The sequence below is a fragment of the Gopherus evgoodei genome, chromosome 4, assembly GCF_007399415.2.
Source record: "Gopherus evgoodei ecotype Sinaloan lineage chromosome 4, rGopEvg1_v1.p, whole genome shotgun sequence".
In the NCBI taxonomy this organism is placed as follows: Eukaryota; Metazoa; Chordata; order Testudines; family Testudinidae; genus Gopherus; species Gopherus evgoodei.
In genome coordinates this window covers 23,037,314-23,053,430 of record NC_044325.1, presented here as the reverse complement: position 1 = coordinate 23,053,430, position 16,117 = coordinate 23,037,314, and the positions used below count along the sequence as shown (strand labels likewise).

The 16,117-nt window shown below is 43.6% G+C and overlaps 1 long non-coding RNA gene across 1 annotated transcript in view; it reads right to left on the bottom strand.

Annotated features, from left to right (window-relative positions):
- Window positions 1-14,188, bottom strand: part of LOC115649761 — a 53,617-nt gene extending 39,429 nt beyond the window's left edge. The window contains exon 1 of the long non-coding RNA XR_003999903.1: window positions 14,039-14,188. This is a non-coding gene — a long non-coding RNA (uncharacterized LOC115649761). The remainder of the gene's footprint in view (window positions 1-14,038) is intronic.
- Between the last annotated feature and the right edge of the window lie 1,929 nt (window positions 14,189-16,117).

Below are 16,117 nucleotides of genomic sequence, written 5' to 3'. Positions count from 1 at the left end.
ATAGAAACAATTTCAGCCTTAAGTAGTACAGGTGCATTTTCATGTTATTAATTTGTGAGATTGGTCAGAGATTGGTCAGAGACGTATAAATGTTCCCAGGAGCGGCGCCAGGGGTTTTTGGCACCCTGGGCGAGGGTCCTTCCGCGCTCCCGGTCGTTGGCAGCAATTCTGCAGCTGGGGGCAGTCCTTCCACGGCTCCCAGTCTTCGAGGCACTTTGGCGGCAGGTCCCGGAGCGAGTGAAGGACCCGTCGCAGAATTGCCGCCGAAGACCTGGAGGACGGAAGGACCCCCGCTGCCGAATTGCCACCGAAGATGGCAAAATGCTGCCCCCCAAATGTTCCATCAACTTCGTAGCATAGCAGCTGGATTGAGTGATGGAAAGAACATGGCACTGTCCAGTGCTTTTTGAGACAGAATTGTTAGGACTATAATGAGACCTTTAGTAGGCCATTGAATCCAATCTTTCCCTCTCTGTGTGTGAGATGTTGAAGAAATTGTGATGAGTGTGACTTGAGAAGGAATGATGGGTGTGAGATGGTCCCAAATTTCCTGTGCAGATTAAAGCTGCTTTTCCAGAGCCCATGAAAACCAATGGGAGTCTTTCATTGACTTCACTGGGCGTTAAATCAGAATCCAGGTGACAAGCCTTCAAGAGCCTATCCAGTGAAGAAGATAAGCACGTGCTTCAAGCTACATATGTGAATAGTCCCACTGAAGTCAGGGGGATTATTCATGTGCTGAAATTAAGCATGGCTAAAGTGTTTTGTTGAATCACAGCCAGAGTGCTTAGCACTTTGCAGGACAGGGTCCTATATGTACAGTAGGTAAGGCCCAGTCCTGTTCCCACTGCAATCTACAGAAGATTTGCTTTTGACTTAAAATGCAGGAAGATCATTAGTCGTTATGGAACTGACCCTGTAAAGTGCTTAGCCTCTCTTAACTCTTGGTAGGATCAAGAGCCTGTGAAGATGTTTCCCTCTGCATCTAGGCTGAACTTGGACCATTACAAATAAAATCTGCATTTTTGAAATGTATAAAAAGAGAAATTCTTATTTAAAGGTAGATATCTGACTTGCCTTTTTCTGCTGAGTGTTGAATCACCTGCATGCAGGGTCCCTTTTGCTAATAGTCTGCTGCCGCTCCCTAACATACAGTGACAGACTGGATAAATGAATCATTGTCATTTTTCAAACCACTGTGAAATGAATAGGCGATGGTATTTCAAAATTTCCATGAGTTATCAACTATCCCTCAGGCCCCTTCTCTCTCTTACTAAGGTTGGGATCAATCTAGATAACTCACCCACTACAAAAAATAATAAATAAATCTCATTATGTTGAAAAATACTTTGTTGTCCGGTGATTGTCAACCTTTTTTCATTTGCAAACCCCTACAAATATTTCAAATGGTGATACGGACCCTTTTGGAAATCTTGCACAGTCTGCAGACCTCAAGGGGTCCCGGGGTCCTCTAAAACCACTGTTGTAGACAAACATAGCATTTTGGATGATTAATTCAGGCCAGCAGGAATGATAGCTGCTGGCTAGAGAAGGGCTGGACACCAATTACCGTTTGCACTCCCTGCTTCCATGGATGGGGATTGGGAGAACACCTGCTATGCATGAATAATTCTCCCTGAGCTAATATGCTTTCATTCAGAACTGATTAACTCTGTACCACATATGGGGTGATGATAACAATCTGATTAATTCCTTTATTTCTGCAATGCTCTGATAAACTACATTTATTTTTCACCTTTGACCTTCCCACTTGCACTCTGCCTATTAATCCTTCTCAGTCAGGACTGCTGCTAATATTCCAAACCCCCCACCCCGGTCAGCAGTATCAAACAGTTGCCTCTCATTTTCTTTCTTTCTTCTTTTTTTTAAAAGAACCTGCCACAAAAATGTAGGTCATGTGAAAGAACAGATTGCAAATTACAGTTGGAGGACCTGTTTGTTATATATGAACACAGTGTCCAACACACTGGGGGCCCAAATCTTGATCAGGGACTCTAGGTGCTACCATAATACATAATTAATAAATGCTTGTCATATTCAGTCCTCAATCAATTATAGTTGTACAGTATGATATTTTGCAGACTACCAGGATTGCAAACACAGGGCCAGACTAACCACTTAAAGAAGCAAATGTAACCATTGGAATAACTGGATATTAGCCCATGTCATGGGATGGAGGTATTAACCTTTATTTCCAGACTCCAGACATGGCTCTGGGTTGCAAAGGTTAATGAGTCAGCGTTTATTCTTACACCAGGCCAATATGAATTGACTGTGGCTGTGATTTTGTCAGCTCTCCTAAAATTAGCAGGATGAGATCTGATCAGTGCATGGATGGGAGACCATCAAGGAAAAACCTGAATCTGCTGTATAAAATGTTGCTTGTGACTAATCTGGTGGCATTTCTTCCTCCTAATCAGCACAGAACTAATGTGTTAAAGGCTGGAGGGATCATCTCTGGGTGAGATGTAAGACTGAGAAACTGCCCACTAGTGACAGTTAATGATACCATGAAACTTTCCACCTGGGTAAGTGTATTGATCCAGGAGTTCTGATCGGATTCCAATTTGATTAACTATGTATAATTCCGTGCATTAACACTGAAAGTTATAAACATTTCATTTACTCGTATGCCATATATCCTGTTTTATCATGTATCCTGTTTAGTTTTTATATTTCATTCCCCTTGGACAGTGAAAGTAGAAGTCAATTTTACTTTTGTTTATAGGTAGAGTCGCTTTCCAATTCCCATGTTTTAGCACAAATATTGTTGTGTCTGGATTTCCAGCACTGTAGGCAAAACTTTACAAAATTCATTTTACAGGATTCTTTCTCCACTATTCCAGAACCTAATTGGGGACCGAAACTATTTGCCATAATATCAGTAAGAAACCTATTCTTTGGACGTTTAAGTCTTCTAAACATTCTCTGTCCAGTATTAATTCATATTCATCCAGTTCTTATGGTCTGATATAACAGATTTCCTGATCCAGACAGACACACATCTTTTAATTTCTATCCCTTCCCCCACACCATCAGCTGTGAAGTTTTTTTTTCTTTCCATGTTTGTACCACACTATCTTGGTCTTCTGTGTGTTCACCGTAAGGGTAAACTGTGTTTGCCTCTGACCATTGTTTGAAAAAAATCTCTAGAGGGTTCAGCAATATTCTCTATCTTGATATCCTTTCTTCTCATTCAAGGTTTCTGAAAATCTTCTCTAGGAATGAGATAAAAAATTACACTGAGATACTGACACTTTTATCTAACTCCCCAATCAACTTGTTCTCCTTGTTAACCTTGTCAGGCTTAACTATTCATGTAAAAGTTTCAAGGTAGCTTGTAGTCCTTCCTCTTCCAGTATTTCAAACCATATATGTCTATTTCCAGGATGTCCTGGGTCTTTTCATATTCTTAGTAGGAAGCTGTATTCAGCAGCTTGCTCTATTCATCTCGCTTCTTCAGAACCTGAATCACTTTGGATGAGCCAGGATTGAAGAATTAATTTAGTAAACTGTCGATTGCCAAGGCTGATTACAGTTCAGACACTTCTGTGGCCTCTTCACCAGTACTTCAGTCATCAGCTTGTATCAGTTGTGACAGACCTAGACCAGTGGGGTACAGGAATCTGGTAGAAGGCAAATATACTGGCCACTGGATGAACAATTTTCTGTTCCCTGAGTGACCAGAGCCGGAGCTGCCCTAAAGCAATCAGGAACCTGCTAGAACCAATTAAGACAGTCAAGCTAATCAAGACACCTGGAGCCAATTAAGAACTTTCTAGAATCAATTATGGCAGGCAGGCTAATCAGGACATCTGGCTTAAAAAGGACCTCCCATCAGTTAGTATGGGGGTGTGCAAGGAGTGCTGCTGGAGGAGTGAAGAGTTCAGGTGTGCTCAGGTGGAAGATCCAGCAATGAGGATAAAGAAGGCCCTGGGGAAGGAGCTCAGGGAGTTGTTGCTGTCACACAGCTGATACAGGGAACATTGTAGATAGCTGCTATCCACAGGGCTCTGGGCTTGAAACTGGTGTGTGTGGGGGGCTGGGTTCCCCCCATCCCCTGATCTGACACAGAAGGAGTTGACCTGGTTTGTGAAAAACACCAGAAGGGAAAGTCTAGATTGGAAAGGGATCTGGCCTGTCCCCAACCCACCAAGTGAGACACAAAGACTGGGGATTGTTCTCAGTTTTCCCCCATGCTGGCCAGCGATGAGGTTAGCTGAGTAGACAACAAGTTTGAGCCACTAGCAAAAGTGCCAAACTGAGGGCTACTGTGAATCTCTGAGGCAAGCAAATCCACCTATAAGTGCAGGACCCACCAAGGCAGAGGAGAAACTTTGTCACACAGTCTAATAATAAACTGCTGTCTGTCAGGACTTGTTGCACCCCAGCATGCAGGGAAGTTTGGGGGAAAGAACCAGGGTGGTACAAGTAGATCTGTGAGGGTTTGGATCCACCGATCGTTCTCCCCAGTGGAGGTAAAATGTGCTAGCTGTAAAGGTTACTGGAGCCCAGAAGTTCTTCCAGCAGTGCCATTTCCTCTTTGCAGGCTTGGGGGCAAAGATTCCTTTCCCTCAGGCCTGAGGAAGGTCCCTAGAACGCAATCTGATCACTTGGGGTGAATGCTCAGTCCCTCAGTTTGGCCCTAATGGTCTTTGCCTTATTGGTTTGTCATAGCGCTATGTGATGCCCATCTTTTATTGCTAGAAAGGTTGGGCATTACAAATTGTCAACTTTTCTTTTCTTTCAGTCAATTCAGTACTAATTCAACTCCTTTCCAAGTGTTGACCCCTTTGCCTGGAATGACCTCAGTGTCCTAGTTTGCAAAGCCAATATCCTCCCTCTTCATTCAACCCTCTCTCCAAAAACCCCATCCCTTCTGCAATGCCTCTATATAGAGCAGGACATAAGTAACCAAAAATATTCAGTTATTCCCTCCTCTGGAATCCCCAGTGCACCCTGCCTTAATATTTGTCTTTTAGATTGTATCCTCTGCAGCACAGTTAGAGCCTGATCAGCTGGTGGAAATCAACAAGGTTCAATTCAATATACCAGCTGAGGATCTTGCCTATGGTTTTTATGTTTCAGTCTTGAACAGCACCAAATCCATTATTAGTGCTAAACAGCCAACCAGTAAAATAACAGAATACAGCAATTGGAACAGTTCTGCTCTCTAGATCAATAGTCAGTAAAAAGATATGCATTTAAATACAAGTGTAAAAGGCCCTTAAAGTGGGTTTTATATCATCCATCCATGGCAAAAACGGTCCGATTGATAAATTTTTTTAGGTAGAGGCCATATATAAAGTTACCTAACTGATCAAAGTGGCCTGCAGCATGAATCCATTCAGATTAAACAGCATGTGGCTAATATAAAGCTAAAAGCCTGGCAGGACAAGATGACATCAGCCCATCAAAGATGTGTTGAGATTCTCACTCTAGAAAAATAATGTAATTCACCAAATATTTTTGTGAAATGTGGGTTGGCTTTCCCAGGCACTGATGCATGTGTTGAAAGAAAGTTGTCAGTTCTGAAAAACATTCACATTTGAGAGGGAACATAATTGGAAAGAGAGCAATGATTGGGGTTAAGGCCCATCTGGGTGGTAATTACTGAGAGTTCAGAAAATAGAGGATAAAATAGCATCTTTGGGGAGAGGAGACCCACTCTTTTCTTTCTCAATCAACCTGCATATTGGATGGTTGTTCCCCCCCCCCTCCTTTTTCTGATTGTGAGTTGGTGATATCCATTAAGTATGGTTTCAGAATTTGTCTAAGTGGATTTGTCTTTTACTGCAGCGTTACACAGTGTGCTACTGTGGGCGTTACAAATTGCTAAGCAGACTTAAAGTGTTCTTTTGAGTTGCAAACTGCAGTATTTCTGCACATACTGATTATTATTCATGTCTTCCAAGATGCTCAGTGCCTGATCCTGCAATCTGCTGCACTCTATTAAAGTCAGTGTTAGGGGAGTTTTGCCTAAGTAAAATTAGCACGATTAACACCCAATTAGTAGAGCTGCAGGTATAATTCCATGAGTCCTGAGAGGTTCATGCCCCTCCTCTTGTTTTTATAGGGCTCTGGAAAGGGTTTACAAGACAGACAACACGGATGGCATTTACAACGGCAACATGGCGCAAGACTAAAAATGTTGGGCTAAATTGTGCCTTCAAGCGCAGAGATGCACTAGTGGGAAGTGGCTTCAGTGGAAGTAGCTCTAGGCTTTCTGACTGCACTTGACAGAGGTAGATCAAATGCCTCAGCACCCACATTTACACACCCATCCCTGCCCAGTGCACTGTCTGTGCAGGTGCAAAGGGTGGACGGCTCTGGCCTTACTTCTCAGCCACTCCTCTTTTGAGGAACACGACTCAGCCATCCACACTAATGCAGATAGCGCTACCTAGCTAATCTGATCCCTCTCTCTAGGTTCTTAGATCATACACATCTCTGCAGTATCTAAGTGCCTCTCAGTTACACCCCCCACCCCAATGCCAGTCTCTCTCCCCCTTCCCCTGCAGGAAGAAGTAGATTGCTTGCTTCGATTCTAGAGCTGGAAATTAGGTTTGTTTTTGTTGGTTGATTATTCAATTCTGAAAAAATGGAGGGGAAGCTAATTCAAAGGGATGAGTTTCATACTGAGTCCTGATCAGGGTGAGGTCCGTGGTCCTTTTCATCTCTGGGGGGAGGGGGAAGAGAGCAAGCTCCATAGTCTTGCTCTGGACCAGGTGAAAGTGCTGTCTCACTTATGAGACTCCCCTGCTGGTCAACAGTTTCATCATTACAGTGGAATGCAGCTGTTGTGAAAGGTCACAGTTGCAGAGGAGGAAGCTAGGGACCATTCCATGGGGGGCTCTGAATCATAGAACAGAGACCTTGAATTGGATTCAGTATTGACTGGTGAGCCACTGCAGACAGAGGGGCACTGGCATGATGTGTTCATGGAAACCTACGTTGCTAAGCAGAGAGGATGCTATGCTTTGTACCAGCTTAGCTTGTGAGGTTTCATTCATTGAGATGAGTTCCAACAATTGAGCCTAGAAGTCAGATATGTGGATCCTACGGGTAGGTCTGAGTATGACAGGATGGGGTGCAGTTCTCTGGCCAGCTGGGTTTTTCCCCCACAGCTAGCACTGTATCCAATAGCAGGAGGAGTCTGAAAGAGTCTAAGCTATACTCTTAAGGTATGTCTACATAGTAGCTGGGAAGTGTAAGTGCAGCACATATAAACTAGCTTTGATCTAGGTAGGTCAACGCTAGCTCAAAGTAATATATCCAGAGTCCTGGGTGGGTGCAGCTAAGTCATGTCACCAGCCATGCTGAAGTGGCTTCATGGCTATTGTTACTCACTAGATTCTTGCTAGTGTTACTTCCTGCTAGAACAAAGCTAACTGGGGTTTGTCTACACCTGCTGCAGCCACACCTCTCATTGCAGACTAACAGTGGCAGTAGCATACCTGCCTACTCCTGTGCAGGGACACCAGGGCCAGAGCTGATCCCTGCAGCATCCAGGTCTCACCCAGCCCAGCCCATCGTGCCTGCGTGGAAGAGACCCTTGATTTCTACCTAACAATTACTTATTCAGAAAACATGTTAGGTGAAATCTTGGCTCCAGTGAAATCGATGACAAGTCTCCCATTGACTTTAATTGGGCCAGGATTTCACCCATTGTGTCAGCAAACACCTATGAGAGTAAAAAATGCTCAGTCAAAAATGTAAGCAAAAAAGCAACTTTAAAAAGGTCGTAATTAGTTACTTTTCTACCTCATGGGTGTTTGAGAATGAAAATTGGGAGTTAGACCATGTTGAACTATAATTATATTTAGATAGTCAGGTTAGAAAAGATTAAGCTATTTTTTTGTTGCCATATGATGTGTTTGTGCTGCTGATCTATTCCTTCTAACTCACCTGTGTCTGTTCACATTACAGGTTTTTGATCAGCCATCCCTCTCCTTTTGAAATGAAAGGGGTGGGAATGCATCACACAAAGAGGAAACCCAAAGAAATAAGAATACACTGTCAAATAAAATTGATGATTTAAACAAATCTTCTTTCCCGAAGTAGTTCAAGCAGATACTTCACTAAAGAAAAACCAAGATATTTCATGAAAATTAGTCACCAGATGTCCCCAAAGGAATCAATTGGGACAACCCAACTTTATTTTCACTTGTGATCTCAGCTAGATTGGAAATGGCATGTCCAGAGGTAATAGGCTAGTGTGTTAACACTCTTTTTGTTTGTTTCTAACGACTCTATATTAAATGTACTAGAACTGGCTGGAAGAGAGATAAGGTACAGAGGGCTGCTGTTAGAGTTAAAACTGTAGTCTCTTTCCTTAACTTTTCCTTTTCAAGTCCCTTCTTCAAATACCTGTCTTTTGAAAGACCTAGAAATCCTAGTCCTCCTTCCAGAGAATTGCTAACAAGCTAGAGGACTGAAAATCCAAAATAAACAACAAACAAAAATTGACGAAGTACTGCAATAACTGCTAAACTCCACTCTTCAGTCACACTGTACACTGACCATTTAGTTTGTGAACTCTCTAGGGCACAGAGATTGTATTTAAACAAGCCTGAAAAGCATTTAGCAAATCATGAATGGTATATAAATAAAAAACAAGGAAGAACAGCTAATATTCACAGCAGAGGCTGGGAAGCCCTGTGAAAGTCTCAAGTTGGTCACATTGAAGGCTAACAGCCTATTAAGCTGCATTAATAGGAGCATTGCCAGCAGATTGAGGGAAGTGATTATTCCCCTTTATTCGGCATTGGTGAGGCCACACCTGGAGTATTGCATCCAGTTTTGGGCCCCCCACTACAGAAAGGATGGGGACAAATTGATGAGAGTCCAGGAGAGGGCAATGAAAATGATCAGGGGGCTGGGGCACATGACTTACGAGGAGGGGCTGAGGGAACTGGGCTGTTTAGTCGGGAGAAAAGTGAGGGGGAATTTGATAGTCTTCAACTACCTGAAGGGAGGGGTGGGAGGGGAGTCCCAAGAGAATGGAGCTAGGCTGTTCTCCATGGTGGCAGGTGACAGAACAAGGAGCAATGGTCGCAAGGTGTAGTGGGGGAGGTCTAGGTTGGATATTAGGAAACACTATTTCCCTAGGAGGGTGATGAAGCACTGGAATGGGTTAACTAGGAAGGTGGTGGAATCTCCATCCTTAGAGGTTTTTAAGGACCAGCTTGACAAAGCCCTGGCTGGGATGATTTAGTTCCAGGGTTCTCAAACTGGGGGTTGGGACCCCTCAGGAGGTCACGAGGTTATTACAGGGGGTGTGGCGAGCTGTCAGCCTTCATCCTAAACTCCGCTTTGCCTCTAGCATTTATAATGGTGTTAAATATATTAAAGTTTTTAATTTATAAAGGTGGGGGTAGAAATTGCACTCAGAGGCTTGCTATGTGAAAGGGATCACCAGTACAAAAGTTTGAGAACCACTGAGGTCTCTTCCAACCCTCATCTTCTATGATTCTAATACTTGGTTTCCTGACTGGTTGTTAGCACTCATACTCCTGAACCTGTTATACAGTCAAAGAAATACATCTGTACTACAGGATGCTTCCAACATATTATTCGGTGCTAAGTTGCACGGGAGATCTGTACCTCTTCTGGCTGGTTCATGAACTTCCCAGGGAAGTGGGGAGAATAGAATAGAGAAGGCCTGCAAAATGAAAGCTACAATAGCTCAGAAAATGGATCCAACCATTATTTGTTTTTCACCACTGATTTCTATATCATTTATAGGTTTTTTTCCATTTGAATTGACTCTTTTATACTAGAAAAAAATGATCTTCTCTCCTATCAGTTTTATGTAATAATGACTTCTCTTTTATGATAACAGGTTGCTATTTAATATGCATAGTGGCATCAACAGCAATCATGCTGTTAGATGAAGGTCTATAGAGAAATAATGTTTTATCTAAAAGCTTGTTCTTTGCCTGACACAGCACAAAGGATGAACGATCCGTTGTTAAGTTGAAATCTTTACTTGTTACTAAGCAGCTATCCCAGTAATGCATGCTAAGATAAGAGGATCAGATCTCATACTTCAGGGTGAAAGCTAATCACAAGACTCATGCTGAAAATGTTTTTCTTCCTCTGATGCATCCCGTATTGGCCACAGCTAAGGATACCGTTGCCCCTTTTCAACCTGAGGAGCTAGTCAGATTTTGGGGTCCTGTGGATGTTCCAGTTGAGAGTCAAAATTGACAGGTGTTTCTTTAGTAACACTTTTGTTTATTTACAAAGATACATACAGTCTTGTGTCTCTGCATTCAGAGACAACCAAGAACAAGGAGATGCATTGCAGTTTTTAGCCCCAAGCCTTTTTAGCCAACAGACCCAAAACCCTTTAACCTTCTCTAGGGTCACCCTGGCCTTACAGACTCCTGCTTGGAGTTTTTGTTTTGCCTCTGCCTCCTTCCCTCTGTTCTTATCTGTTCTCAGTTTGTGTGTGTTCCCTCACACACCAACACACAGCTCCTACCCAAAACAATACTGAGCCCGAAGCTCCTAGGTTTCACACACATCTTTTGTCTTAGCTGGGGGCTTATGCTTAGTTATGTTAATAGATGGGAACTCACCCTTCAATCAATCGCACTGGGGATTTAAATTAACCCGTAACAAGGTTTCTCCCCAACTCCTAACAATGCCATATTGGTTTAATGCAGTGGTTCTCAAACTTTTGTACTGTTGACCCCTTTCACATAGCAAGCCTCTGAGTGTGACCTGCCCCATACATAAAAATATATTCAACACCATTATAAATGCTGGAGGCAAAGTGGGGTTTAGGGTGGAGCCTGACAGCTCATGATCCTCTCTGTAATAACTTCGTGACCCCCTGAGGGGTCCTGACCCCCAGTTTGAGAACCCCTGGTTTAATGCAATATAGCAAATCCTACTCTCATCTGTTCCTAATAATGGGATTTTCTTTGCTCTAATAATATGCCCTACTCCTTATGTTTGTTAGCTGGTTTTTGAACTTGACTCTTTGCTAAGTATCATTTGTTAAGCAAAGAAATGAAATGACATTGGAACACCTTTGTTTAAGGGTGAGTAACAATTGAGTTTCTTGTTGCCATTTACCCATGCTTTGCATCTAGTCAACATCTAGCGGCTTCTACCTTGTGAAGCTGAAGTTTCCCCACTTCATCATATTGCTTCAGAACAGAGCTGTGTGAATTCTATAAACACCATTTTTGTGGCTGTTCATCTGATTTTTTTAATGGATATGCTTCAACTATGTTCCTGCCCCTTTTGTGTTTGTTTGCTTTCCACAAATGTCCTAGTAAATGCGTTTGCTGGTAGGAATAGTTACCAAGAGTGATCTTTTCATGTGAATATTTGAAGAGAAAAACTGTATTTATAACCAAATGTACATGCACCAGAAAACAAATTCCAAGAATTAAATTTCTGTTCCCTAACTGTGTATCATGTGATCTACCATGAAACAGCTTTAATATCAAATACTTCCAATGAGCTGCTTGCAAATTAGCTAAGATTAAGAATTAGTCTCTGAAATTACTTAGCAAAATATTTAGGGCCCTACCAAATTCATGGTCCATTTTGGTCAATTTCAGTCACAGGATTTTAAAAATTGTTAATTTCAGGATTTCAGCTATTTAAATCTGAAATTTCACAGTGTTGTAATATTTGGGATCCTGACCCCAAAAGGAGTTGTGCGATGGTCAGAAGGTTATTGTAGGGGTGTGTGACAGGGTGTTGGCTAAGGAAATCTGAGCCAGGCCACTGTCATGTCAGCTCCAATCAAGAAAGGGGAATTGGAGCTGGCTGAGTTAGCCCAGGCCTGATTGATAAACAGGGAACAGCTGCTGGCCTAGTTAGCAAGGGGCTACATCAAGGCTGGCAGGAAAGAAGCTGGGGGGAGGAGGACAGGGAGGAACCAGAGAATTAGAGGGAGTGCATCTTGGCTGGCTCCAGGAGCTAGCAGTCTCAGAGGCTGTTCGTAGCTAGAAGGTGCTGGGAAAGTATACTGTAAATAAAGAGCATGGGTTATTGCACCAACACAGAGGTCTCTGGCTGGTTTGTGGGCCCAGCAAGGCCCTGTTACAGGGGAGTTGCAGTGCTGCTCCCCTTACTTCAGCATTGCTGCTGGTGGTGGTGTTGCCTTCAGAGCTGGGCAGCTGGAGAGTGGCGGCTGCTGGCCAGGAGCCCAGCTCTGAAGACTGCTGGCAGCAGCAGTGCAGTAAGTATGGCATGGCATGGTATAGTCACCCTTACTTCTGCATGACTGCTGAGGGGGTGTCGCCTTCAGAGCTGGGTGCCTGGCCAACAGCTGCCACTCTTTGGCTGCCCAGCTCTGAAGGCAGAGCTGAAGTAAGGGTGACAATACCACAACCCCGCTAAAATCTTGCAACTTTCTGCCCCTCCCACAAGTCCCTTTGGGGTCAGGATCCCCAAGTTGAGAAACGCTGGTCTCCCACATGAAATCTGTATAGTATAGGGCAATGGTTCTCAAACCATTCTCAGGTTCTTAGGACCCCACCTTAATGGGATCACAAGGGCTGGCTTAGACTTGCTGGGGCCTAGGGCCAAAGCCTGAGCCCCACTACCTGAGGCTGAAGCCCTTGTGCTTGGGCCTGCCCACCTGGGGTGGGGGGCTTGGGCAGGCTCAGGTTTCATTTCTCCGCCTTGGGTTCATGTAGTAATTTTTGTTGCCAGATGGGGGGTCGCAGTGCAATGAAGTTTGAGAACCCCTGGTATAGGGTAAGAGCACAAAAGACCAGATTTCATGGGCTGTGAGGCATTTTTCATAGTTGTGAATTTGGTAGAGCCCTACAAATAATTCTCAACAACAAAGGAATCTGAGAAAATTGATCTGTTCACATACAATCCATGATCAAATACAATATTTGTTATGTAAATGAGTCATACTCAGAAAATAACCAAGATGCACAAACAATTGGTCTTGGAGAAATTCACCCTTTTAGATGGGTTTCTTAGGTTAGGTAACTTCTTCCAGGTTTCCCCATGAGAAGGAACCCCCCCCCCCCTCACCAGAATAGCTGTTTCCTATGGCTCACTGAAAAATTACAAAAATATTCAGATAACATCCTTTGTTTGCAGTTGAGAGTAAAGGAGTAGCAAGGAGTCTCTGGTAAACAATAATGATCTCAAATCTTATCCTTTGCCTGGATTAATAGTTATGTCATAGTCTAAGGTATACTGAGGCACAGGATGGCAAGTGACTGATGTAATCTAAACACTGTTGCCCAACATTTCTGAAGAGATGCCCAAGATCAGTTATGTTTTTTTTCTAGCACACTTAAAGCAGTATTCCTGTGCTTCTCCATTTGTTCTCTTGTTGAGCCATGAACTAAATTTCCCGTCTCTTGTACTTCTGCTTGACGTTAGATCACAGCACCCCACTAAAAGAAGATTAACGTTCACTGGTTCTCTCTTTCAAACCTCCATTCAAAAGCCTCTGCAGGAAAGGCAGAAAGCATCCCCCAGGGCAACTAAGTCTGCCATCTGGTAGGCTTGTTTTTTATAGAGTCATTTAGAAGATATTAAATCATCTTTTGTATGCAGTGAAGCAGGTGGTAGAGGGGCTTAAAGTTCTATTGAAGGAGAAAAAAAAGTTCAGAGACATTGTGTCCAGAGTACAAAATAGAGAGAGGCATTAGTGGAAAGACAAAAGGCAAGCTAGCATCAGTATCTTTGAAAGCTATAAAACACAAACTCCTTGGGTAGTTGGTTAAGTTTATTGTTTGCTGGATAATCATTGTCCTGCATTAGAACCTAAGCTTCCAAATAGTTTCTTTTGAAACTAAAGAATTCAAAATGAGCAGACAGAAAGCCCTAATGGTGTCAAAAGGGAATCATGGAGAAAATAAAGAAAACCTTTAAGCAAGCCCATATATTCTATTTATGCTGCTAAATTGTTTATCATTAGAAAATTATAATTGTTTCAGGCTATTCTCTTTGGCCACTAAACAGGATGCTGAAGGTAGCTGGTTTATCAAGAGGCTTTCTTCCCCCCCGAGGAACTTACCTTGTCACTTTCAGTAACTCTATGGGCTGAAGCTGAAGATGCCATTCCAACAGATGCCAGGAGTTATGTTCTTGGTGTGGTGCCCCTCCCGTTACAATGAAATGATCGGAAGCCTGTCTCAAGTTGTTCCAGAGGCCAGGACCAGGAGGCCCAACTACAGAGAGAACATTTGGCAAGTTCAGAAAACTTTGGCAAGGTCTCAGTTTTGAGCAAGTAGCACATCACAATCCACCCATACTATTAATATATAGCAAAGACCTAGACAACATCCCTCTTCATGCAAGAGTGCTCTCATAATATGCACCAGGGAAGTAGCCTCATTGATTCTCCAGTGGCTTAGGGTGATGTAGTAGCACTCCTGGGTGCCATTTTGAGTGGTCTACTAGCCTGAAATGGCAAACTTATTCAAGTTTATAAGACAGGGGTGGCTCAGTTACTTACCAGGGACTTGTACAATCAACTCATAACCTCTGTGTGATGAGAAGGAAAGTCTCCAAAAAGGAAGATCGGATTACCCCATGGCAATCATATTATAGTCCCACAGTTGCTGCATGATGACAACTTAGTAAAGATACAAGAGGCCTCACAAAATGCAGGGAGTGAACTGACAGCTGATTTGCTGGCTCAGCATAGGGCAGAACTTAAAATGCAAGAGGGAATCAGGCAAGTCAAGCAGAATGACCAGAAAAAGTAAACACAAAGAACCTCTCATACCCACAGCATTAGCTGATAGAACAGCACTAGAATTAGCAGCAGCAGAAGAGCACTCTGAAGAAAAAAGCCATCCCTAGCTGGCAGTCATTGACTATTTTTTCTAGACTTTCTGATTCTTACTAGACTCATATCAACAGGTCAAATAAAAGTTTAAAGGCACTGTTTCTCCCTTTGGCATTCTAAAAGGAATAGTCACTGACAGCGAGCTACCACTGGCCAGCTCTGAATTCTAAGCTGTTGGGATACAGTATGACTTCAAACATATTGCTTCCAGCCCCCACTACCTGCAGAGACTGGACTGGCAGAGAGCAGTACCAATTGCTAAGAGAAGTCTACTACACAGATTCCATATTAGTGCTACTAAGCTACAGGGCAGTGCCCACATCAGTCACAAGAGTAGGCCCAGCTCAGCTGCTTGAAGGCCATCAGATCAGATTTGCCAACCCACAGAGGCCATAGTTATAGAATGTGGATTGAGAGATGCCAAATCTAAGAGGTCTCAAGCTTTCTTCCCTTAATCAGCAGAATGCAGCCCAAAACTTACCCGGACTTAAACCAGGAGACCTATTTTTGATAAGACTGAATGAAGAAACCTATTGGAAATCCCCAGTTGTTGTCTCTGCACTGTTGATTTGATAATGACTCCAATCTGCTGTAACAAACAGAGGATTGAAAAATGGAAAAACACCAAGGAAAGGATGGGGAGAGACCAAGGTGTTACAATCTGCTGTTAACTGGAAGACTCTAGCAAGGAGGGATCAGAGCAGAACCAGAAGAGAAGGCTGTGAAAGAGGATACTAAGACTCAGGAGGGGTGAGGAAACTGAGATAGGGTATTGCATACAGGCATGTAGGAGTGCATGTCATCCATTCCCATTAGTGTCTGAGGGAGACCACACCCCTGCACTGTCAGGCCCCTGTTCAGTGATGGGTTACTGAGGAATTAGCAATCTCAGAAGTGCTGACTCTATAAGCAAGGCCAGCAGCAAGCAGTTTGGGGCTTGGGCCCTCAGGCAGGGCAGAGCCCCAAATTGTCTGCCAGAGCTAGGTCATCAGACTAACACAGAACTTTTGACCTAAGGTGGGGAGGGAGCCACCCCAGGTGTGGGGTTGGCAGCAGGCGGGTGGCAAGACCCAGGCCAACCCTACTCCACTGAGTCCCAGCCCAGGGACTAGGGCCATCCCTAGCTATTCTGGGGCCCTATGCAGCCCCTCCCCCCAACCCTCTGTGGTGGTGGTGTGGGGAAAGGCCTCTGTGGGTGTGGGGGAGGAATGAGAATTGCCCAGCTTGGGGGGCAGGGGAAACAGATCACTTACCAGTGGTGCAGCTGGGTCCAGGTCGCTGCACTTCCCGCTGCCAGTGAGT